At 40.2% G+C, this 26,529-nt stretch overlaps 3 protein-coding genes across 5 annotated transcripts in view; 2 read left to right on the forward strand and 1 right to left on the reverse strand.

The window, feature by feature from the left end:
* The window catches only part of LOC125722566 (cytohesin-2-like), a 227,538-nt gene extending 222,699 nt beyond the window's left edge, over positions 1 to 4,839 (reverse strand). Inside the window, exons 1-2 of one of the 2 annotated variants that reach the window (XR_007386465.1) lie at positions 4,719 to 4,839; positions 1,948 to 2,049 (exon numbers count right to left, since the gene is read on the reverse strand). The gene's annotated coding sequence lies outside the window, so the exon portion shown is untranslated. Of the gene's footprint in view, positions 1 to 1,947; positions 2,050 to 4,718 lie in introns of those variants that run through there. The other variant, XM_048998738.1, reaches the window with a different exon arrangement.
* LOC125722598 (uncharacterized) overlaps positions 1 to 26,529 on the forward strand; it is a 114,037-nt gene that overhangs the window by 11,804 nt on the left and 75,704 nt on the right. The gene's annotated exons all lie outside the window — the stretch shown is intronic.
* Positions 15,104 to 26,529, forward strand: part of LOC125722565 (cytohesin-2-like) — a 41,328-nt gene continuing 29,902 nt past the window's right edge. Inside the window, exons 1-2 of one of the 2 annotated variants that reach the window (XR_007386464.1) lie at positions 15,104 to 15,224; positions 24,652 to 24,753. The gene's annotated coding sequence lies outside the window, so the exon portion shown is untranslated. Of the gene's footprint in view, positions 15,225 to 24,651; positions 24,754 to 26,529 lie in introns of those variants that run through there. The other variant, XM_048998737.1, reaches the window with a different exon arrangement.

Genomic DNA, 26,529 nt, shown 5'->3' on the forward strand with positions numbered 1-26,529 from the left:
CAGTGGCCTATACTACGAATCAGGGTTACTGGCTTATCGAGGTAACTTGACGGATTTAAGGTACCACAGTTTAAATGAACTTCATATTTGTTCATCGGGATGTCTGAATCGGTGCTAATCAGTACTACGATGCCAGTTATGCAATGTAGTTTTGATAAAACTTTTCTGTCATTTAACATAAGAGGAAAAAAATAATTATACTGTAGTCAAATTGGCTGATATAAAATCGTTTAAAACTGTGACAAATTTTGCCTTTTTTTACAGTGTATACTTCCAGTCACAAGGTAGCAGATACGGATTTCTGAAATAGCAAAGATAAAGGTCAATGAATAATATCCCTCATCTCTTTTAAAACTATAGGTACGATGCTGTTTTGATATGCTGTCTAGGGTTGGAGTGTAACAGTATTCACGGGAAAGGGGAATGGGATAAAGGGACAAACAGGGTGAGGGCAAGAAGGGAACACCAGTGGACAAAGGGATATTTTTTGTATTTTCATTTTTTTTCATGTATAATACTGACACTGAACAAATAACCCGGTGCAAAAGACTTTGGGAGTGACCACAGCCAAAATAACAAACAAAATCCCCAACTATCAAGTGCGACCCACAGCTAATCTCACCTAAGTGCAAAAGAAAAGGAAACCAAAAGACAAACACTCCACCTCACTCCCTGACCAAATAAACAGAGTCCAACACACACTTGCAAAACAAAATAGCAGTCACTCCCTATGCAGCAATACAATCACACATACATAACTTACACACAAGTCAAAGCAACAAGGGGGCTAGTGAAGACGTAAACCAAAGGAAACCAAGGGGGGAGACAGCAAGCCAAACTGAGGTCGCGGGGGGGACCGGAGCCTGTCCTTGGAACAACAGGCGTAGGCAGGAACCAACCCTGGGCAGGAGTCAACACTCTGCAGGGCGCAAACACTCACAACTCAGATTTGCCAATTAACCTACCCTGCACACTTTTGGACTGTGGGAGGAAACCGGAGCCCCTGCTGGAAGTCTTTCCCCATTCACCAGATTATATTGCCAGAAGACTGAAAATTAGATATCAAATACTAGAGTGACATAAAAACAAAAAACAAGTTTGCTTGTAATGAGACGCAAAACAGAAGATTATCTCTTTTTATATTTTGAGAAAACATTTTAACATTTATCCAACCGGTCAAATGGTTTAATACTTCATACAGCAGCATTTCTAAACTCATTCCTCAGCCCACCAGACAGCTCCACGTTTTTGCTCTGTCCCAGATCCCTGCATGCATGAACCAAACAGTCACCTTTTACTGCTGTGCTGAGAGCTTGGACAGAGCAAAACTGTGGATCTTTGCAGTGGGGTCCAAGGACTGGGTTGAGAAACCCTGGCATAGAGGAGACTGCAGTGAGAGCCAAGAAAAAAAGAGATTAGAGAGGAAGGTAAAATGCTTCTATTAGCATGGCAAATAAGCTGCAAGTACAGACCCTGTGCTTCCATTACAAACAAAAAGCCTGTATGACCCTCCTAAACACACAAGTCAGATTAACTTAACCAGGGGAAATAAGCATAAAACTTGGCAAAGACTAGACTATGAAAAGGGAAGGTGAACATCATACTTACACAAACTTCTGCTAAAGCAAATGGACAAACCCCTTTTAACTGAATCAAGTTACTTAAGAAAATTAATAATTAAAAAATGAATAATACAAAAATAAATCAATAAAAATTAAGAAAAACACAATCATGCTTTGAACTAATACTGCAGTCAGTCCTAAATATTCCCATGACATTCTTTTCGTCACGATGCACACTCGGTACATACTGGTTGAAAACCATTTATAATCCTTCATGTACCAGTCTATGATGGAGCACCCCAACCTGGGCCGCCCATCCAACATGGCAGATTTCTGCCTCCTGGCCCCGGAGACTAACAGACCAACCTCTGGAAACAGGGAACCAGGGGGACATGGGCCGCTGACTGGATGGGCGACCAGAATCAGGTGAAGCAGAAGGTAGACTCCACAGTAGAGGACCGAGGAATGTAGACCAAAACCAGGGAACCTGAAGTGGCAAGAACACAAACCAGGACAGACATATAAAACCCAAGCAAAGGCATCAGTGGCACAGCCCACCAGCTTGTGAAAGATGGCTACCTGGCATCATGAATCCCTTAATCAAAAACCTTTGTGATGGCAACTTTGCCACCCAGGACTGATCCCTTCTAAAGACCTCAAGTTTCAATGCAAGGTTTCCGAAATGTTTTGAAACATTAGTCCATGTGACTGCTGTGGTATTGTTCCAGGCAGGGAAAACAACTTAGGAGAACATTTCCGTGCATGTTGGGTGTTTGTGGTACTGTTGGGCTGAGGGGGTAATTGAGTGACTATTAACCTTTGAAATCCAATTATATTATTTAAACAGATTAGTAGTTAGACAGTGTGATTTAGATGAGGATAAGGATGTTTTATTGTCATTACAAAACGTGTTCTATATGAAGGGAACAAAATGAGGCACTCAGATCCGGTGTATTAGCAATAATAAAATAGAAATAAAATTGAAAGAACAATACAATGAATAATATGGTATAATAAATAAAATAAAATAGAATAAAGACATTAAGATAGATTCCATTAGGAGAATTTAACCATGGATGTAAAGTAAGCAGGTGTGAGTGTAGCAGAGATTACTGAGGTCTGTGTGTAATAAAGTATATGTGACACTGGCTGAGGAAGCAGCAACGTGTGTGTGTGCAAAGTCACAGTAATAACCTGCAGCACTGAGGGATCTATTGCAGCGAAGCCCTGACATGTAACACTGGTGATGAATAGCAGTGTTAGATATAGGTATAGTGAGGTACTTATAATTATAGTAGGTGTAGGATCAAGGTCTGGATTAGATTTACATACTGGGCAAATCTAGGTTATACATACACACACAGGTTACATATGAATTTAAATTTAGGGGCAGTGTGTAGCTCGGTGGGCTTTAAGGAAACACAGACTACACATGGAACAGCAATGACTGAGCTGGGGAACGCAGTGAGGGCAGGCATATTTATACACAGCACACTAATCAGCAACAAAACAGGGGTACAGGGTTAGGATGGAGAACTATAATGGGATACAGGAGAATTAGGAGGGTTACAAAGGGCCAGCAGCGACCTCTGCTGGCATGAGTTGGAGGAGACATGAAAAAATAAGAGATTACAGATCATGACAGGAGCAGCAAGCACAGCAACAGTGGGGTCATGCTCAATTATCACACCACATATATAAGAACATAACATAAGAACATAAGAACTATACAAACGAGAGGAGGCCATTCGGCCCATCAAGCTCGCTTGGGGAGAACTAAACTAATAGCTCAGAGTCGTTAAAATCTTATCTAGCTCTGATTTAAAGGAACCCAAGGATTCAGCTTGCACTACATTATCAGGAAGGGTATTCCATACTCTGACTACACGCTGTGTAAAGAAGTGCTTCCTTAAATCCAGCTTGAAGTGTTCTCCCGCTAATTTCCACCTATGGCCACGAGTTCGTGTATTTAAACTAATGCTGAAGTAACTATTTGCTTGAACAGCATCCAAACCTGTTAGAATCTTATATACCTGGATCATGTCCCCCCTCAGTCTCCTTTGCTTGAGACTGAACAGATTTAGCTCAAGTAACCGTTCCTCGTATGACATTCCTCTAAGACCAGGAATCATTTTTGTGGCCCTACGCTGCACCTTTTCTAAGGCCACAATGTCCTTTTTAAGATATGGTGACCAAACCTGCACACAATATTCTAGGTGAGGTCTCACCAAGGAATTGTATAATCTTAGCATTACCTCCCTTGACTTAAACTCCACACACCTGGAGATATACCCCAACATCCTATTGGCCTTTTTTATTGCTTCCCCACACTGGCGAGAATGGGACATTGGGATTTATTTATTTTGAGCTTAGCTAGGCTTTGCAAAACATCTGCTTCAGTTATATATATATTAGCTATAGACAATGCTGGATAGGTAATAACTGGTAAATTACTAAGGTCCTCAACAGTGAATACCCGTGCAAAACTATCATTGAACTCATTTACTATATCAATGTCATATATATTATGTGGTACCTTGGGCGGAGCTTAATTCTCCGCTTCTGACGTCATAAGAGGAAGTAGCGTATCCTTGATTCTGATTGGTCGAGAGTTTATGCCCATATATGGTATCAATACATGCTTATGCCACGTTTTGCCGATAGGGGGCGACATGGTTTTGGGAGATTGCCGTTATGTCCATATATGGTATCAATACATGCTTATGCCACGTGTTGCCGATAGGGGGGTTTGGGGGATTAAACTTTAATAGAATAAAAATACATTACATGTATTTTATTAATGTGCTTTTTTGATTACGTTTTTAAGGTATAATAAAACATAGAGCAGGATAATGGCAAGCTAGCGCATACACGTTCAGCGGGGGCGTCCGTCCGGCCCCGTGTTGTTAGTAAGCACCGCGGCGTATTTTAAAAGAAAGCACCCAAATGTTTCAAAAGAAGAAAGCACCAAAAGAAGGAAAACCCTTAGTGTTATTTTAAAAGAAAAAGCAGGGTGAATTTAAACAAACATGCCCGAAAGAAGCAGCAGAAGAGCAAATGTAAACAAGCGAAAACAATAAACGTACACCCCGTCGTTTTAAAAGAAGCGATCACTCATTACATTTAACCAACACGAAAGACTTTAGTTATATTTACCAGGTTTGAGAAAGCATGCAAGCGGCAAACTTTTAGAAGAAATAGGACGAAACGATCCTGGAGCTCCGACACATGCAACTACTCTGTTTGAACAACGCGGGGCGGAATGGCCGATCGCTAGTCCGGCGTTTGGCGCATGCGCACCATCGCCGACTCCCCTTTCAAAATGGCGACGCCGGCGGAGCGCCTGTTTTAGCAAATAAAACCCCTATAACCGTAATGTTTTTAAGTAATGAAGCACTTTTCTGTCAATGTGAATAATAAAGTAAAGCGCTCTGAGCATTTTCGATAGCAATAATCAGGAAATAACGCGGTTAATTCTTGTTTAAACGAATGCATGCTCTCACTCTTGTGTGGCGCACGCGCGTAGATCCACACAGCATTTCCTTTATTGAGCCAGCTCGTTGCGTGAAGCAGCTGTCAAATGGCTACCAGCGGAAATTGTTGTCGTGATGCGAACCGTTGGCCTGGATTGTGAGAAGCATGCCGCCATTCTGGCAGAATGCACACTAATTCTATATTTCATATGCTTATTTGTAAATAGTGTAAAATAATCTATTTCTAATTTAAATAAAAGTCGATCTCTAACCCCCCGGATTGCTTAGCTACAATTAGCTAAATTTATCTACGTATGGTTAATCAAAAGGTATAAACAGAACTTGAAAAGATGTATGACAACACATGCTGATCTTTTATTTCAAATAAGCCTCTTTAACCTCATCGTTTTTAAGCAATGAAACTCTTTTCGGCTAATGTGTTATTTAAAATAAAACATCTTAAGCATTTCGACAACAAGAATCAAGGAATAACGCTGGCGATCCTTGTTAAAATAACTCCATGTCGCGCTTGTGCTGGCAGCCACGACACCCACACACCACTGTCTTTTATTGAAAACAGCTGAGGCAAGTCGTTTTCGGAACTGTAAAGTGTGTATACAATAAGTAAACGTATGTAAAAGAAGTATAAAATGTGTTATAAAGCACATAGCCAACATTAATTAATAAAGAATTTAAGCATAATACCCCAGACGTACCACGGCCTATAGCCGGTAGAAAGAGAGCTATCCTACGGCCTACAAGATAAAAGCATATGGCACCAAATTGGAATCAGTAGTCTTTAAAAGAATAAAATACATTATATGAATTTATCAATGCGACATTTTAAATACGTTTTAAGGCATAATAATTTTAAGGGGTCACCGGATGCGTCGAGCTTTTCTAGCTAGAGAGGAAAGAGAGTCGGGCAGTTTTGAATGGTAAAAGCAGTAGTTGTGTATTGTTAACGGTTTATTTTTAACAAAATGTCCTATTTTATAACGATAAAAACACAGCAATCCTGTTTTATGGGTATTTATGCGTATTGCATGTCTAGACATGTCGATCAGCTAATGGCCGCGGCAGTGAGCGATAAGCCTACGAGAAGGAAGCGTCAATTGACAAATTGACAAATTGTTGCAGAGTGCGTGTAACATCTCGTTTAACCGCTGGTCCTGAGTGTGACAAGCAGACAGACAGCATTCACGCACCGGCAGAAAGCACATTACGTCTATTTGTTAATCTGTTTTATTCGTAAATAGTATAAAATAATATATGTCTAATTGAAATAAAAGTCGATGTCTAACACCACAGCTCTGGGACTCTAGCATAGCCCCGGGCGCCCCGCTGCGGGCCTGTGGGGCTGGATGAAGTATCTAACTTCAATTGCTTAATCAGCGGGGTAAAGTGCCGTAACTTAAACGGGGGTATGACACATTAGTATAAAGTTTTAAGCCAATAAGATTTAATTAATAAAATAATTTAGTTGTATTTTGTTAGTTTTATTTTCAATAAAACACACCCAGCACATTATTAATGTAATAGATGCAGGAACTAGTGAGCGGTACTTCAAAAACATTTAAAAAACTTTGTTAGACTAATACCTTAGTTATTTTAATAATTTAAGGGATAAAAACATTTGTCGTGTTTGTCAATGTGTTATTTTAAGTAAATGCGTTATTTTCCAACGCCAAAACCCCTGTCATGTTTTAAGTGAGAAATGATATGGACTAGCAACTGTCTCTGGGGGGAGCAACCCCGGTTAGGTACTATTAAGCAGCATTTAGTGACATGCATCAAAACACATTTTTAAAAACTTTGAAAGAATAAAGTCTTAGTTATTTTAATAAATACGTTTTTCAGTAAATGTTTATTCACGCGCATGCACACAAACACACACACACACACCCCGGAGGTCGGGGGGCTTTAGAGTTTAACTTTAGGTTGCTGATCGCAATGTGTGACCAAACCCCAAAGCACCCTAACTTAGTCGTTTACTAACTTATCGCGAAAAACAGACAGAAATAGACTTGTAAATTCTAAAGAAAAGACATTAACTGTTTTTTGTTAATGTTTAAAGGTATACAAACTACAGTTGTATCGGACACGCACACAAAAACACTAAAAGAGTTTTGCTCAGTCAAAAAAAAAACACCAAACATATATTGTTCACGCTTTTTATTAAAATGTATAAGGATTGTTTTGTTATAGCGAAATTTTTAATTAATATGAGTGGGATATAAGTCATTTAGGCAACAAGATTTGAGAAAGAACCTAAATAGTGGCTGGAAATGACCAACCAGGCAGGCAGAAGTGTGCTTTCCTTATCTCACAAGTCATGGAAGGGTGGGTTGGGGGGACACATAAGTGGGGGGTAGGAACTGTGGAATCAGGCAAGAGTGTAAGAATTTAGGATATAGTCTTGTTATTTTAAAGAAGTTGTACATGATTATTTAATTACTTTTAATAGGAACCAGTAAGATGCATTTAGCACCATGTTGCAAATACACATTAAAAACTTTAAAGAATAAGGTCATAGTTATTTTAATAAAGACATCCTACAAGGTGCCCACGGCCCTAACGTACATAATCTACAAGCTTGATCCGAGATGCTTGCTGGAGTACAATGCTAAGTTGACATCGGTAACGGAGCTGCAGACTGTATGATAGTTAATGAAACATAGTTCAAATTCAACAGTGTCAGCAGTCATCCACGATGCAGGGAGACTACAGATTGACTATAACGACCCCGTTTATCAGCTGGCATTATTAATTTTTTTTTGACAGAATAAAGCCTTAGTTATTTTAATAAATATGTTTTTTCAGTAAATGTGTATTCATGCTCATGTGCACAAACAGACACACACACACACACACACACACACACACCGGAGGTCGGGGGGCTTTAGAGTTTAACTTTAGGTTGCTGATCGCAATGTGTGACCAAACCCCAAAGCACCCTAACTTAGTCGTTTACTAACTTATCGCGAAAAACAGACAGAAATAGACTTGTAAATTCTAAAGAAAAGACATTAACTGTTTTTTGTTAATGTTTAAAGGTATACAAACTACAGTTGTATCGGACACGCACACAAAAACACTAAAAGAGTTTTGCTCAGTCAAAAAAAAAAACACCAAACATATATTGTTCACGCTTTTTATTAAAATGTATAAGGATTGTTTTGTTATAGCGAAATTTTTAATTAATATGAGTGTGATATAAGTCATTTAGGCAACAAGATTTGAGGAAGAACCTAAATAGCAGCTAGAAATGACCGACCAGGCAGGCAGAAGTGTGCTTTCCTTATCTCACAAGTCATGGAAGGCGGGGATGGGGGGCACATAAGTGGGGGGGGGGGGGGATAGGAACTGTGGAATCAGGCAAGGGTGTAAGAATTTAGGATATAGTCTTGTTATTTTAAAGAAGGTGTACATGATTATTTTAATTGCATTTAATAGGAACCAGTAAGCTGCATTTAGCACCATGCTGCAAATACACATTAAAAACTTTAAAGAATAAGGTCTTAGTTATTTTAATAAAGACACCCTACGACCCAGGTGCCCACGACCCCAGCTTATATAATCTACAAGCTTGACCTGAGATGCTTGCTGGAGTACAATGCTAAGTTGACAACGGTAACGGGGCTGCAGCCTGTTTGATAGTTAATGAAACAGTTCAAATTCAACAGTGTCAGTAGTCATCCACTATGCAGGGAGACTACAGATTGACTATAACGACCCGTTTATCTGCTGTCATTATTTATTTATTTATTTTTGACAGAATAAAGCCTTAGTTATTTTAATAAATATGTTTTTTCAGTAAATGTGTATTCATGCTCATGTGCACAAACAGACACACACACACATCGGTGGTCAGGGGCTTTAGAGTTTAACTTTAGGTCTGTGAAAGTATAGGACCGCGATGTGTATACAGGCCCCAAAACACATTAACTTAGTCGTTCATGAGTCTTATTGTGAAAAACCACGCAAAATGGACATGTAAATTTTAAAGAAAAGACATTAACTGCTTTTGTTAATGTTTAAATGTATAAAAACTTTAGATGTAGTTGTTAAACAGTCAAACAAAAATGTGTTATTTTAAAGTAGTATAAAATATAACCTTAACTTTGGACGCAAAATGAACAACCTACAAACACAGACAGACACACACACACACAGCAAAGCCCCAAGAATGCGCACAAGCACACAACCATAGGTGGGCTTTTAGAGTTTGCTCAATCAAAAAACATCAGACCCATATAGTTTACGTTTTTTATTAAAATGTGTAAGGATCGCTCTGTTAGAGCGCAATTTTAAATTAGTATGATTGTGATATAAGTCATTTAGGCAACAAGATTTGAGGAAGAACCTAAGTAACGGCTACAAATGATCGACCAGGCAGACAGAAGTCTGCTTTTCTTATCTCGCAAGTCATGGAAGTGTAGGCGGGTGTAGGAACTGTGGAATCAGGCATAGTTATTTTAATAAAGACATCCTACAAGGTACACCACGGCCCAAGCTTATAGCGTCTACTATCATGATTTGAGAGGCTAGATGGAGTACCATGTTAAGTTGACAATGGTAACTGAGATGCAGCCTGCATGCAGGGAGACTAGAGAGTGACTATAGTACCCCATTTAACCTTTGGTCCTTATTTTTTAAGAATTTTGACAGAATAAAGCCTTAGTTATTTTAATAAATACGTTTTTTTTCCAGTACATGGTTGTTCATACTCATGTGCACAAACACACACACACACCGGTGGCCAGGGGCTTTAGAGTTTAACTTTAGGTCAGTGAAAGTATAGGATCGTTATGTGTATTCAGACCCCAAAACATATTAACTTAGTCGTTCATGAGTCTTATTGTGAAAAACCGACAAAATAGACTTGTAAATTTTAAAGAAAAGACATTAACAGCTTTTGTTAATGTTGAAATGTATAAAAACTTTAGCTGCTTTTCTTAAATGGCCAGAAAAATTGGCTCAACACTATTAGTTTATATGAGGAGGGGGTGTTTGCAACAGTCACAATCCTAGCAGGCAAGCATAACATGCCAAAGAAACATCTCTTTCATTTATTTCAAAGCAGACACTTTGTGCAAAAGTTGTTTCCTCATTGCCCAAACGGCCACCAGAATTGGATGGTCCTTAAAGACCTTTCATAAGACTTGGAGGCCCTGTCCTGAGGTTTATCAAAGACCAGGTTCTTACACTATAGGAGACTGATGCTGTTTAAGTACTCGATGGGATGACCCCTGCAATGAAATTTGTAACATTTCAAGGTGTATATTTTAAAAGAATGAAGTGCCTGGCCAGTAAGAGAGGCATGGTATCGGATGGTGGAATGTCGAACAGGTTTGTTAGAGGGTTAGAGGAGGCAGAACTATGTTGATGTCCTGCTCAATGGCTTTGAATATGTCTGTCCAGAACTCAGATAATCGAGAGAGCAGAGCCAAAACATAGTTCTATCTCCTCTAACCCTCTAACAAACCTGCTCGACATTCCGCCATCTGATACCATGCCTCTCTTACTGGCCAGGCACTTCATTCTTTTAAAATATACACCTTGAAATGTTACAAATTTCATTGCAGGGGTCATCCCATCGAGTACTTAAACAGCATCAGTCTCCTATAGTGTAAGAACCTGGTCTTTGATAAACCTCAGGACAGGGCCTCCAAGTCTTATGAAAGGTCTTTAAGGACCATCCAATTCTGGTGGCCGTTTGGGCAATGAGGAAACAACTTTTGCACAAAGTGTCTGCTTTGAAATAAATGAAAGAGATGTTTCTTTGGCATGTTATGCTTGCCTGCTAGGATTGTGACTGTTGCAAACACCCCCTCCTCATATAAACTAATAGTGTTGAGCCAATTTTTCTGGCCATTTAAGAAAAGCAGCTAAAGTTTTTATACATTTCAACATTAACAAAAGCTGTTAATGTCTTTTCTTTAAAATTTACAAGTCTATTTTGTCGGTTTTTCACAATAAGACTCATGAACGACTAAGTTAATATGTTTTGGGGTCTGAATACACATAACGATCCTATACTTTCACTGACCTAAAGTTAAACTCTAAAGCCCCTGGCCACCGGTGTGTGTGTGTGTTTGTGCACATGAGTATGAACAACCATGTACTGGAAAAAAACGTATTTATTAAAATAACTAAGGCTTTATTCTGTCAAAATTCTTAAAAAATAAGGACCAAAGGTTAAATGGGGTACTATAGTCACTCTCTAGTCTCCCTGCATGCAGGCTGCATCTCAGTTACCATTGTCAACTTAACATGGTACTCCATCTAGCCTCTCAAATCATGATAGTAGACGCTATAAGCTTGGGCCGTGGTGTACCTTGTAGGATGTCTTTATTAAAATAACTATGCCTGATTCCACAGTTCCTACACCCGCCTACACTTCCATGACTTGCGAGATAAGAAAAGCAGACTTCTGTCTGCCTGGTCGATCATTTGTAGCCGCTACTTAGGTTCTTCCTCAAATCTTGTTGCCTAAATGACTTATATCACAATCATACTAATTTAAAATTGCGCTCTAACAGAGCGATCCTTACACATTTTAATAAAAAACGTAAACTATATGGGTCTGATGTTTTTTGATTGAGCAAACTCTAAAAGCCCACCTATGGTTGTGTGCTTGTGCGCATTTTTGGGGCTTTGCTGTGTGTGTGTGTGTGTGTGTGTCTGTCTGTGTTTGTAGGTTGTTCATTTTGCGTCCAAAGTTAAGGTTATATTTTATACTACTTTAAAATAACACATTTTTGTTTGACTGTTTAACAACTACATCTAAAGTTTTTATACATTTAAACATTAACAAAAGCAGTTAATGTCTTTTCTTTAAAATTTACATGTCCATTTTGCGTGGTTTTTCACAATAAGACTCATGAACGACTAAGTTAATGTGTTTTGGGGCCTGTATACACATCGCGGCCCTATACTTTCACAGACCTAAAGTTAAACTCTAAAGCCCCTGACCACCGATGTGTGTGTGTGTCTGTTTGTGCACATGAGCATGAATACACATTTACTGAAAAAACATATTTATTAAAATAACTAAGGCTTTATTCTGTCAAAAATAAATAAATAAATAATGACAGCAGATAAACGGGTCGTTATAGTCAATCTGTAGTCTCCCTGCATAGTGGATGACTACTGACACTGTTGAATTTGAACTGTGTTTCATTAACTATCAAACAGGCTGCAGCCCCGTTACCGTTGTCAACTTAGCATTGTACTCCAGCAAGCATCTCAGATCAAGCTTGTAGATTATATAAGCTGGGGTCGTGGGCACCTTGTAGGGTGTCTTTATTAAAATAACTAAGACCTTATTCTTTAAAGTTTTTAATGTGTATTTGCAGCATGGTGCTAAATGCAGCTTACTGGTTCATATTAAATGCAATTAAAATAATCATGTACACCTTCTTTAAAATAACAAGACTATATCCTAAATTCTTACACCCTTGCCTGATTCCACAGTTCCTACCCCCCCCCCCCCCCCCCCCCACTTATGTGCCCCCCATCCCCGCCTTCCATGACTTGTGAGATAAGGAAAGCACACTTCTGCCTGCCTGGTCGGTCATTTCTAGCTGCTATTTAGGTTCTTCCTCAAATCTTGTTGCCTAAATGACTTATATCACACTCATATTAATTAAAAATTTCACTATAACAAAACAATCCTTATACATTTTAATAAAAAGCGTGAACAATATATGTTTGGTGTTTTTTTTTTTGACTGAGCAAAACTCTTTTAGTGTTTTTGTGTGCGTGTCCGATACAACTGTAGTTTGTATACCTTTAAACATTAACAAAAAACAGTTAATGTCTTTTCTTTAGAATTTACAAGTCTATTTCTGTCTGTTTTTCGCGATAAGTTAGTAAACGACTAAGTTAGGGTGCTTTGGGGTTTGGTCACACATTGCGATCAGCAACCTAAAGTTAAACTCTAAAGCCCCCCGACCTCCGGGGTGTGTGTGTGTGTGTTTGTGTGCATGCGCGTGAATAAACATTTACTGAAAAACGTATTTATTAAAATAACTAAGACTTTATTCTTTCAAAGTTTTTAAAAATGTGTTTTGATGCATGTCACTAAATGCTGCTTAATAGTACCTAACCGGGGTTGCTCCCCCCAGAGACAGTTGCTAGTCCATATCATTTCTCACTTAAAACATGACAGGGGTTTTGGCGTTGGAAAATAACGCATTTACTTAAAATAACACATTGACAAACACGACAAATGTTTTTATCCCTTAAATTATTAAAATAACTAAGGTATTAGTCTAACAAAGTTTTTTAAATGTTTTTGAAGTACCGCTCACTAGTTCCTGCATCTATTACATTAATAATGTGCTGGGTGTGTTTTATTGAAAATAAAACTAACAAAATACAACTAAATTATTTTATTAATTAAATCTTATTGGCTTAAAACTTTATACTAATGTGTCATACCCCCGTTTAAGTTACGGCACTTTACCCCGCTGATTAAGCAATTGAAGTTAGATACTTCATCCAGCCCCACAGGCCCGCAGCGGGGCGCCCGGGGCTATGCTAGAGTCCCAGAGCTGTGGTGTTAGACATCGACTTTTATTTCAATTAGACATATATTATTTTATACTATTTACGAATAAAACAGATTAACAAATAGACGTAATGTGCTTTCTGCCGGTGCGTGAATGCTGTCTGTCTGCTTGTCACACTCAGGACCAGCGGTTAAACGAGATGTTACACGCACTCTGCAACAATTTGTCAATTTGTCAATTGACGCTTCCTTCTCGTAGGCTTATCGCTCACTGCCGCGGCCATTAGCTGATCGACATGTCTAGACATGCAATACGCATAAATACCCATAAAACAGGATTGCTGTGTTTTTATCGTTATAAAATAGGACATTTTGTTAAAAATAAACCGTTAACAATACACAACTACTGCTTTTACCATTCAAAACTGCCCGACTCTCTTTCCTCTCTAGCTAGAAAAGCTCGACGCATCCGGTGACCCCTTAAAATTATTATGCCTTAAAACGTATTTAAAATGTCGCATTGATAAATTCATATAATGTATTTTATTCTTTTAAAGACTACTGATTCCAATTTGGTGCCATATGCTTTTATCTTGTAGGCCGTAGGATAGCTCTCTTTCTACCGGCTATAGGCCGTGGTACGTCTGGGGTATTATGCTTAAATTCTTTATTAATTAATGTTGGCTATGTGCTTTATAACACATTTTATACTTCTTTTACATACGTTTACTTATTGTATACACACTTTACAGTTCCGAAAACGACTTGCCTCAGCTGTTTTCAATAAAAGACAGTGGTGTGTGGGTGTCGTGGCTGCCAGCACAAGCGCGACATGGAGTTATTTTAACAAGGATCGCCAGCGTTATTCCTTGATTCTTGTTGTCGAAATGCTTAAGATGTTTTATTTTAAATAACACATTAGCCGAAAAGAGTTTCATTGCTTAAAAACGATGAGGTTAAAGAGGCTTATTTGAAATAAAAGATCAGCATGTGTTGTCATACATCTTTTCAAGTTCTGTTTATACCTTTTGATTAACCATACGTAGATAAATTTAGCTAATTGTAGCTAAGCAATCCGGGGGGTTAGAGATCGACTTTTATTTAAATTAGAAATAGATTATTTTACACTATTTACAAATAAGCATATGAAATATAGAATTAGTGTGCATTCTGCCAGAATGGCGGCATGCTTCTCACAATCCAGGCCAACGGTTCGCATCACGACAACAATTTCCGCTGGTAGCCATTTGACAGCTGCTTCACGCAACGAGCTGGCTCAATAAAGGAAATGCTGTGTGGATCTACGCGCGTGCGCCACACAAGAGTGAGAGCATGCATTCGTTTAAACAAGAATTAACCGCGTTATTTCCTGATTATTGCTATCGAAAATGCTCAGAGCGCTTTACTTTATTATTCACATTGACAGAAAAGTGCTTCATTACTTAAAAACATTACGGTTATAGGGGTTTTATTTGCTAAAACAGGCGCTCCGCCGGCGTCGCCATTTTGAAAGGGGAGTCGGCGATGGTGCGCATGCGCCAAACGCCGGACTAGCGATCGGCCATTCCGCCCCGCGTTGTTCAAACAGAGTAGTTGCATGTGTCGGAGCTCCAGGATCGTTTCGTCCTATTTCTTCTAAAAGTTTGCCGCTTGCATGCTTTCTCAAACCTGGTAAATATAACTAAAGTCTTTCGTGTTGGTTAAATGTAATGAGTGATCGCTTCTTTTAAAACGACGGGGTGTACGTTTATTGTTTTCGCTTGTTTACATTTGCTCTTCTGCTGCTTCTTTCGGGCATGTTTGTTTAAATTCACCCTGCTTTTTCTTTTAAAATAACACTAAGGGTTTTCCTTCTTTTGGTGCTTTCTTTTAAAATACGCCGCGGTGCTTACTAACAACACGGGGCCGGACGGACGCCCCCGCTGAACGTGTATGCGCTAGCTTGCCATTATCCTGCTCTATGTTTTATTATACCTTAAAAACGTAATCAAAAAAGCACATTAATAAAATACATGTAATGTATTTTTATTCTATTAAAGTTTAATCCCCCAAACCCCCCTATCGGCAACACGTGGCATAAGCATGTATTGATACCATATATGGACATAACGGCAATCTCCCAAAACCATGTCGCCCCCTATCGGCAAAACGTGGCATAAGCATGTATTGATACCATATATGGGCATAAACTCTCGACCAATCAGAATCAAGGATACGCTACTTCCTCTTATGACGTCAGAAGCGGAGAATTAAGCTCCGCCCAAGGTACCACATAATATATATAATGTCGTTTACTATTATAAGACCCTTACTATCCTGCAGATTAGTAATTTCAGGTTTTAGAGCTCTTTTAGAGTTAAAATACTGGAAGAAACTTTTAACGTCATCCTTAGCTTCCAATGCAACCATCCTTTCGACATTTCTTTTAGCTCGTCTAATATCATTTTTTAACTCAGCCTGTAGACTTAGATATTCCTGCTTAATTCTGTCATCATCAGTTATTTTCCATTGCTGGAACAAAGCCCTTTTCCTCCTTACTTTATACTTTATTTCCCTAGTAAACCACCTAGGTTTCAATTTCCTAGATTTATTCTTGCTGGAAACAGGTATGAAGTCCTCTTGCACTTGCAATAATGTGCTTTTAAAAAAATCCCAGGCCTCTTCAACAGTTTTGTTATTTAACTCCATCCAGTTCACAGTTTCTAGTTTTAGTTTCATACACTTAAAGTCAGCCTTCCTAACATTATATATTTTTGATTTGGACTTAGCTCTTCGAACACTAAACTTAACCTCAAATTTGACCATGTTATGATCGCTACTGTCAAGTGGTTCTAAAACGTCTAATTTACCAATCCTGTCCTGGTTATTAGAGAGAACAAGATCAAGAATGGCATCTCCCCTGGTAGGGGTGTTAACAAACTGAGTAAAAAAACAATCCTGTACTAATTCCACCATCTCCAGTTCATTTTCTGAAGAGCCAGTGACAATGTCCCACTGCATTCCTGGTAGATTAAAATCACCCATAACTACCACATCATTTTTATTGCTCATAGTCCTAATATCACTGTATAACAATCTGCTTTCCTCAGCAGCTATATTAGGTGTTCTGTAACAAACACCGACAATTAGGCTATTTGAGTTTTTAGCATCTAATTTTACCCATATTGCTTCCGTAGTTTTATTTATATCAGTAAGTTCCCTTGCCTGCAAGTTTTCCTTTACATATACTGCAACACCACCTCCCTTTTTTCCTATACGATCCTTACGGAACAACGTGTAACCATCCATATTATATTCTTGTCCATCCTTTTCACTCAACCACGTTTCAGTTATTCCTATAATATCATAAGAGTCCGATGAGATAAAAGCCTCTAAATCATGAATTTTATTCCTAATACTTCTGGCGTTTAAATACAGACAACAAAGGGTAGGCCTATTACGGTGCCCACTTACAATATGATTATTTGTGGCTTTCCGTTTCCCCCCACTGACATAGTTAACTAACCTCCCTGCCCCCCCAGTCCCTAGTTTAAACATTCCTCAACTACTCTACACATACGCCTCCCCAATACACTGGTTCCCCTCTGGTTCAGGTGCAACCCATCCGGCTTGAACAGGTCCCACCTGTTCCAGAAGGTCCTCCAATGCCCCATAAACCTAAACCCCTCTTTCCTACACCATCCTTTTAGCCACGCATTTAATTTCCTTATCTCAGCTAACTTAGCCTGACTTGCATGTGGCACGGGGAGTATTTCGGAGAATACCACCGTGGACGTTCTGCTTCTAAGCTTATTGGCGACTTCTATAAATTTATCCTGCAGAACAGCCCTTCTACCCTTGCCTATGTCGTTGGTGCCAACATGCACCACGACAACTGGATCCACCCCAACTGGCGCCAAAAGCTTATCCACACGATCTGGAAGGTCTCCTACCTGGGCACCAGGCAGGCAAGACACCGTACGGGACCCTCTATCACGCGTGCACACATAACTGTCTACTCCCCTAATAATGGAATCCCCCACTACCAAAACCTCCCTCTTCCTGGGGGGAGGGGGCTCCTCAGTGCCCAAGGGCCCACCTGCCTCCCCAGTCCGTTCCGGCTCTAAAGCTGGAAGAACCTGAAACCTGTTCGACACAGTCACCTCAGGTGATGCCGCCTCTGCAACGTGTGTACACCCTTTCCTGCGTCTACAACCTACGGTCACCCAGCTCTCTCGACCTCTCTGCTCTTCATTCTCCCCCCTCCCGGCTAGTGGCGTACACACCTTCTCCCTAAAAGGCGTATTAACTTGCTCCTCTAACTCACTGTTGCATTGGATGAGAGCCAGTTGCTCCTCAAGGTCAAAATGCGCTCAGCAGCAGAAATTCTCCATCCTAGATGAGCCTGCAAAGTTCTGTAGAAGTTAAATATACTTTAGTCAAATGAGAGACTAACCTGCTGTCAGGCAGGGGAAGCTTCAATAAGGCCTTCATTCATGACAGCTCCACTTGGCTTTTTGACGAGTCCCCATTTAGATGCAGCACGTCAGAGACTGAAGAGCAGGATGAAGGCTGTAAGTACAGTTTGCTGTGGATTGTGTTTGTGTTTAAATCTAATAAAGGATGAGACAATTTACTTAAAGCATGATATAGTTCATATTGCTCTTCAGGCTTCGTGATAAAATATTAAAATTATGGAGTACAAAGTTGTACATACAAAGAAAACAATGCAGAGCGGCAGGGCACCTGGCCCAGAGGGTCTTCACATAGAATTCTACAAAGGGTATTTTTTCCTGTTAGATTTACAGCTTTGGTTGTCTTGCCCTTTAAAGAAATTCTCTCAAGAAAGAAGTTGCCTCTTACCATGTCACAAGCAATTAGTTTCACCCAAAAAGGAGGAGGACCCCTCTCTGCTCCCCGTGTTAGTAGGTTCTCCCCAACTCCTCCTGCTTATTCCTTCCTCCCTCCCTCCTATTTGTGCTCTCCTCCTCCTCTTGGGTTCTATTCATGTCTTTTGGTTCAGCAATAAAACCCACAAGGCTGCTCTTTGATTGTCCCTCTTCCCATCGTGACATATTATGTATTACATGATTATGAAATGATTTGATTATTATACAATTAACCACTTTGTTTCTTCAATTTGTCTTTCTTCTGAATCATCAGATATATGTCGTAGCTGGTAATTTGTTACACTCTGCTGTCAGTGCCAGTGTAGCCTAGATACAACCAGTCATATGTTTCAGTCAAGCTGATGTTTGAACAATTTTTGGGAACAGATTTTCATAATGTTTTCTCATAGGAGGCTGACCCTGGGCATCCTGGGATTGCTGCGAGAGATTGCTGGGATACTGTGAGAGAGTGGTGTTGAGCTGCAGCGATTGTTTTGGGATTGTTTGTGATTGTTTTTGGGGTGTTTGGAACGTATTTTCTGAGTGTTTGTGTGCTTTAATTGTTTAGTGGGTGGCTGTGTTATTTCTATTTATTGTTCTTATTTTGGTCGGCGTGAGTGCTTGTCTGTCCTGTCTGTTTATTAACAGCGCGATTGTTACGGGCAGTGAGCTGCGTTTTCTGTTCGCGTTTAACTCCGTAAAAAACACCGGCGGGGCGAAATAGCTAATAATATCTAACGTCGGTAACGTTACTCAGCGCCAGAAAAGGACAGTTGCTCCTGAGCTTTGCCCGGTCGCCAGTCGGGGCCGGGAGGACATTTTCCACTTTTTTCCCCGCTCCGGCAGTAGCCTGCTGTGAGGGGGTTTTTGTGGTTTTTCGACCTCCCAAGAGCAACTTCGATTTCGTTTTGTTTTTAGTTCATACTTGGTTCAGGCAGAAGTTCTTTTGGTAAGTAGTAGTAAATTTATCGGATTTAAAATTTTAAATAAAAATAAGAATTAAGTTCCGTTTCAACCCAAGTAACTTATTTTAGCGTACTCGGCACTTTATTGCATTTAACGGTACGCGAATTAATCTTTAAAGTTAAATACGCTATATAAATTTACTGGGCTGGGAGTACGGGGTCATAGTGAGTTAGTTAATTATGGGGCCGGCTCAGTGTTGCGTTTGCAACATGTTTGCCCTTCTGGACGTTAGTGTCCAGTCGGACTTCATCTGCGAGCGATGTAAGCTAGTGGACTCGCTCATGGTCAAGGTTCGCGGCCTTGAGGAGCAACTGGCTCTCATCCAATGCAACAGTGAGTTAGAGGAGCAAGTTAATACGCCTTTTAGGGAGAAGGTGTGTACGCCACTAGCCGGGAGGGGGGAGAATGAAGAGCAGAGAGGTCGAGAGAGCTGGGTGACCGTAGGTCGTAGACGCAGGAAGGGGCGTACACACGTTGCAGAGGCGGCATCACCTGAGGTGACTGTGTCGAACAGGTTTCAGGTTCTTCCAGCTTTAGAGCCGGAACGGACTGGGGAGGCAGGTGGGCCCTTGGGCACTGAGGAGCCCCCTCCCCCCAGGAAGAGGGAGGTTGTGGTAGTGGGGGATTCCATTATTAGGGGAGTAGACAGTTATGTGTGCACGCGTGATAGAGGGTCCCGTACGGTGTCTTGCCTGCCTGGTGCCCAGGTAGGAGACCTTCCAGATCGTGTGGATAAGTTTTTGGCCCCAGCTGGGGTGGATCCAGTTGTCGTGGTGCATGTTGGCACCAACGACATAGGCAAGGGTAGAAGGGCTGTTCTGCAGGATAAATTTATAGAAGTTGCCAATAAGCTTAGAAGCAGAACGTCCACGGTGGTATTCTCCGAAATACTCCCCGTGCCACGTGCAAGTCAGGCTAAGTTAGCTGAGATAAGGAAATTAAATGCGTGGCTAAAAGGATGGTGTAGGAAAGAGGGGTTTAGGTTTATGGGGCATTGGAGGACCTTCTGGAACAGGTGGGACCTGTTCAAGCCGGATGGGTTGCACCTGAACCAGAGGGGAACCAGTGTATTGGGGAGGCGTATGTGTAGAGTAGTTGAGGAATGTTTAAACTAGGGACTGGGGGGGCAGGGAGGTTAGTTAACTATGTCAGTGGGGGGAAACGGAAAGCCCCAAATAATCATATTGTAAGTGGGCACCATAATAGGCCTACCCTTTGTTGTCTGTATTTAAACGCCAGAAGTATTAGGAATAAAATTCATGATTTAGAGGCTTTTATCTCATCGGACTCTTATGATATTATAGGAGTAACTGAAACGTGGTTGAGTGAAAAGGATGGACAAGAATATAATATGGATGGTTACACGTTGTTCCGTAAGGATCGTATAGGAAAAAAGGGAGGTGGTGTTGCAGTATATGTAAAGGAAAACTTGCAGGCAAGGGAACTTACTGATATAAATAAAACTACGGAAGCAATATGGGTAAAATTAGATGCTAAAAACTCAAATAGCCTAATTGTCGGTGTTTGTTACAGAACACCTAATATAGCTGCTGAGGAAAGCAGATTGTTATACAGTGATATTAGGACTATGAGCAATAAAAATGATGTGGTAGTTATGGGTGATTTTAATCTACCAGGAATGCAGTGGGACATTGTCACTGGCTCTTCAGAAAATGAACTGGAGATGGTGGAATTAGTACAGGATTGTTTTTTTACTCAGTTTGTTAACACCCCTACCAGGGGAGATGCCATTCTTGATCTTGTTCTCTCTAATAACCAGGACAGGATTGGTAAATTAGACGTTTTAGAACCACTTGACAGTAGCGATCATAACATGGTCAAATTTGAGGTTAAGTTTAGTGTTCGAAGAGCTAAGTCCAAATCAAAAATATATAATGTTAGGAAGGCTGACTTTAAGTGTATGAAACTAAAACTAGAAACTGTGAACTGGATGGAGTTAAATAACAAAACTGTTGAAGAGGCCTGGGATTTTTTTAAAAGCACATTATTGCAAGTGCAAGAGGACTTCATACCTGTTTCCAGCAAGAATAAATCTAGGAAATTGAAACCTAGGTGGTTTACTAGGGAAATAAAGTATAAAGTAAGGAGGAAAAGGGCTTTGTTCCAGCAATGGAAAATAACTGATGATGACAGAATTAAGCAGGAATATCTAAGTCTACAGGCTGAGTTAAAAAATGATATTAGACGAGCTAAAAGAAATGTCGAAAGGATGGTTGCATTGGAAGCTAAGGATGACGTTAAAAGTTTCTTCCAGTATTTTAACTCTAAAAGAGCTCTAAAACCTGAAATTACTAATCTGCAGGATAGTAAGGGTCTTATAATAGTAAACGACATTGATATAGTAAATGAGTTCAATGATAGTTTTGCACGGGTATTCACTGTTGAGGACCTTAGTAATTTACCAGTTATTACCTATCCAGCATTGTCTATAGCTAATATATATATAACTGAAGCAGATGTTTTGCAAAGCCTAGCTAAGCTCAAAATAAATAAATCACAGGGTCCTGATGGCATCTTACCTATAGTGTTAAAAGAGATGAGGGATATTATTTGCCGACCCTTAACTTTACTGTTTCAAAAATCCTTATCTGAAGGTGTGGTACCTTCTGATTGGAAGCACGCCTTCATAATGCCTATTTTTAAAAAAGGGGATAGAAGTAATTTGTCTAACTATAGGCCAATCAGTCTAACTTGTATAACTGGTAAAGTTATGGAGGCTATAATCAAAGAGAAAATGGTAGATTACCTGGACTCTAATAACATTTTGCGGGATAGCCAGCATGGATTTAGGAGAGGTAGATCCTGTTTAACAAATCTGTTGGAGTTTTTTGAGGAAGCTACTCAGGAAGTTGATGATAAGAAGGCCTATGATGTCATCTACTTAGATTTCCAAAAGGCTTTTGATGTTGTCCCCCACAAGAGGCTCCTACTTAAACTCAAAGCGACAGGTATTTTAGGTACCGTAGCGACCTGGATTGATAACTGGTTAACAGATAGGAAACAGCGAGTAGTTATAAGAGGCACAATGTCAAAGTGGGCTTGCGTTCATAGTGGGGTACCGCAGGGTTCGATTTTAGGACCACTATTGTTCCTAATTTACATAAATGATATGGATACCAATATATACAGTAAACTGGTGAAATTTGCAGATGACACCAAGGTGGGTGGTGTAGCAGATACTGAATTAGTGGCTCAGCAGCTACAGCGGGATCTTGATTTAATTAGTGACTGGGCCGATACCTGGCAGATGAAATTTAACGTCGATAAATGTAAGGTACTCCATCTAGGGAGCAGAAATATAAAGTACAGGTATTTCATGGGTGTCACTGAAATAAAGGTAGCTGATCATGAGAAAGACCTTGGTGTGTATGTTGATGCTTCCATGTCCCATTCTCGCCAGTGTGGGGAAGCAATAAAAAAGGCCAATAGGATGTTGGGGTATATCTCCAGGTGTGTGGAGTTTAAGTCAAGGGAGGTAATGCTAAGATTATACAATTCCTTGGTGAGACCTCACCTAGAATATTGTGTGCAGGTTTGGTCACCATATCTTAAAAAGGACATTGTGGCCTTAGAAAAGGTGCAGCGTAGGGCCACAAAAATGATTCCTGGTCTTAGAGGAATGTCATACGAGGAACGGTTACTTGAGCTAAATCTGTTCAGTCTCAAGCAAAGGAGACTGAGGGGGGACATGATCCAGGTATATAAGATTCTAACAGGTTTGGATGCTGTTCAAGCAAATAGTTACTTCAGCATTAGTTTAAATACACGAACTCGTGGCCATAGGTGGAAATTAGCGGGAGAACACTTCAAGCTGGATTTAAGGAAGCACTTCTTTACACAGCGTGTAGTCAGAGTATGGAATACCCTTCCTGATAATGTAGTGCAAGCTGAATCCTTGGGTTCCTTTAAATCAGAGCTAGATAAGATTTTAACGACTCTGAGCTATTAGTTTAGTTCTCCCCAAGCGAGCTTGATGGGCCGAATGGCCTCCTCTCGTTTGTATAGTTCTTATGTTCTTATGTTATGTTCTTATATATGTGGTGTGATAATTGAGCATGACCCCACTGTTGCTGTGCTTGCTGCTCCTGTCATGATCTGTAATCTCTTATTTTTTCATGTCTCCTCCAACTCATGCCAGCAGAGGTCGCTGCTGGCCCTTTGTAACCCTCCTAATTCTCCTGTATCCCATTATAGTTCTCCATCCTAACCCTGTACCCCTGTTTTGTTGCTGATTAGTGTGCTGTGTATAAATATGCCTGCCCTCACTGCGTTCCCCAGCTCAGTCATTGCTGTTCCATGTGTAGTCTGTGTTTCCTTAAAGCCCACCGAGCTACACACTGCCCCTAAATTTAAATTCATATGTAACCTGTGTGTGTATGTATAACCTAGATTTGCCCAGTATGTAAATCTAATCCAGACCTTGATCCTACACCTACTATAATTATAAGTACCTCACTATACCTATATCTAACACTGCTATTCATCACCAGTGTTACATGTCAGGGCTTCGCTGCAATAGATCCCTCAGTGCTGCAGGTTATTACTGTGACTTTGCACACACACACGTTGCTGCTTCCTCAGCCAGTGTCACATATACTTTATTACACACAGACCTCAGTAATCTCTGCTACACTCACACCTGCTTACTTTACATCCATGGTTAAATTCTCCTAATGGAATCTATCTTAATGTCTTTATTCTATTTTATTTTATTTATTATACCATATTATTCATTGTATTGTTCTTTCAATTTTATTTCTATTTTATTATTGCTAATACACCGGATCTGAGTGCCTCATTTTGTTCCCTTCATATAGAACACGTTTTGTAATGACAATAAAACATCCTTATCCTCATCTAAATCACACTGTCTAACTACTAATCTGTTTAAATAATATAATTGGATTTCAAAGGTTAATAGTCACTCAATTACCCCCTCAGCCCAACAGTACCACAAACACCCAACATGCACGGAAATGTTCTCCTAAGTTGTTTTCCCTGCCTGGAACAATACCACAGCAGTCACATGGACTAATGTTTCAAAACATTTCGGAAACCTTGCATTGAAACTTGAGGTCTTTAGAAGGGATCAGTCCTGGGTGGCAAAGTTGCCATCACAAAGGTTTTTGATTAAGGGATTCATGATGCCAGGTAGCCATCTTTCACAAGCTGGTGGGCTGTGCCACTGATGCCTTTGCTTGGGTTTTATATGTCTGTCCTGGTTTGTGTTCTTGCCACTTCAGGTTCCCTGGTTTTGGTCTACATTCCTCGGTCCTCTACTGTGGAGTCTACCTTCTGCTTCACCTGATTCTGGTCGCCCATCCAGTCAGCGGCCCATGTCCCCCTGGTTCCCTGTTTCCAGAGGTTGGTCTGTTAGTCTCCGGGGCCAGGAGGCAGAAATCTGCCATGTTGGATGGGCGGCCCAGGTTGGGGTGCTCCATCATAGACTGGTACATGAAGGATTATAAATGGTTTTCAACCAGTATGTACCGAGTGTGCATCGTGACGAAAAGAATGTCATGGGAATATTTAGGACTGACTGCAGTATTAGTTCAAAGCATGATTGTGTTTTTCTTAATTTTTATTGATTTATTTTTGTATTATTCATTTTTTAATTATTAATTTTCTTAAGTAACTTGATTCAGTTAAAAGGGGTTTGTCCATTTGCTTTAGCAGAAGTTTGTGTAAGTATGATGTTCACCTTCCCTTTTCATAGTCTAGTCTTTGCCAAGTTTTATGCTTATTTCCCCTGGTTAAGTTAATCTGACTTGTGTGTTTAGGAGGGTCATACAGGCTTTTTGTTTGTAATGGAAGCACAGGGTCTGTACTTGCAGCTTATTTGCCATGCTAATAGAAGCATTTTACCTTCCTCTCTAATCTCTTTTTTTCTTGGCTCTCACTGCAGTCTCCTCTATGCCAGGGTTTCTCAACCCAGTCCTTGGACCCCACTGCAAAGATCCACAGTTTTGCTCTGTCCAAGCTCTCAGCACAGCAGTAAAAGGTGACTGTTTGGTTCATGCATGCAGGGATCTGGGACAGAGCAAAAACGTGGAGCTGTCTGGTGGGCTGAGGAATGAGTTTAGAAATGCTGCTGTATGAAGTATTAAACCATTTGACCGGTTGGATAAATGTTAAAATGTTTTCTCAAAATATAAAAAGAGATAATCTTCTGTTTTGCGTCTCATTACAAGCAAACTTGTTTTTTGTTTTTATGTCACTCTAGTATTTGATATCTAATTTTCAGTCTTCTGGCAATATAATCTGGTGAATGGGGAAAGACTTCCAGCAGGGGCTCCGGTTTCCTCCCACAGTCCAAAAGTGTGCAGGGTAGGTTAATTGGCAAATCTGAGTTGTGAGTGTTTGCGCCCTGCAGAGTGTTGACTCCTGCCCAGGGTTGGTTCCTGCCTACGCCTGTTGTTCCAAGGACAGGCTCCGGTCCCCCCCGCGACCTCAGTTTGGCTTGCTGTCTCCCCCCTTGGTTTCCTTTGGTTTACGTCTTCACTAGCCCCCTTGTTGCTTTGACTTGTGTGTAAGTTATGTATGTGTGATTGTATTGCTGCATAGGGAGTGACTGCTATTTTGTTTTGCAAGTGTGTGTTGGACTCTGTTTATTTGGTCAGGGAGTGAGGTGGAGTGTTTGTCTTTTGGTTTCCTTTTCTTTTGCACTTAGGTGAGATTAGCTGTGGGTCGCACTTGATAGTTGGGGATTTTGTTTGTTATTTTGGCTGTGGTCACTCCCAAAGTCTTTTGCACCGGGTTATTTGTTCAGTGTCAGTATTATACATGAAAAAAAATGAAAATACAAAAAATATCCCTTTGTCCACTGGTGTTCCCTTCTTGCCCTCACCCTGTTTGTCCCTTTATCCCATTCCCCTTTCCCGTGAATACTGTTACACTCCAACCCTAGACAGCATATCAAAACAGCATCGTACCTATAGTTTTAAAAGAGATGAGGGATATTATTCATTGACCTTTATCTTTGCTATTTCAGAAATCCGTATCTGCTACCTTGTGACTGGAAGTATACACTGTAAAAAAAGGCAAAATTTGTCACAGTTTTAAACGATTTTATATCAGCCAATTTGACTACAGTATAATTATTTTTTTCCTCTTATGTTAAA

The sequence above is a fragment of the Brienomyrus brachyistius genome, unplaced genomic scaffold, assembly GCF_023856365.1.
Source record: "Brienomyrus brachyistius isolate T26 unplaced genomic scaffold, BBRACH_0.4 scaffold40, whole genome shotgun sequence".
Classification (NCBI taxonomy): Eukaryota; Metazoa; Chordata; class Actinopteri; order Osteoglossiformes; family Mormyridae; genus Brienomyrus; species Brienomyrus brachyistius.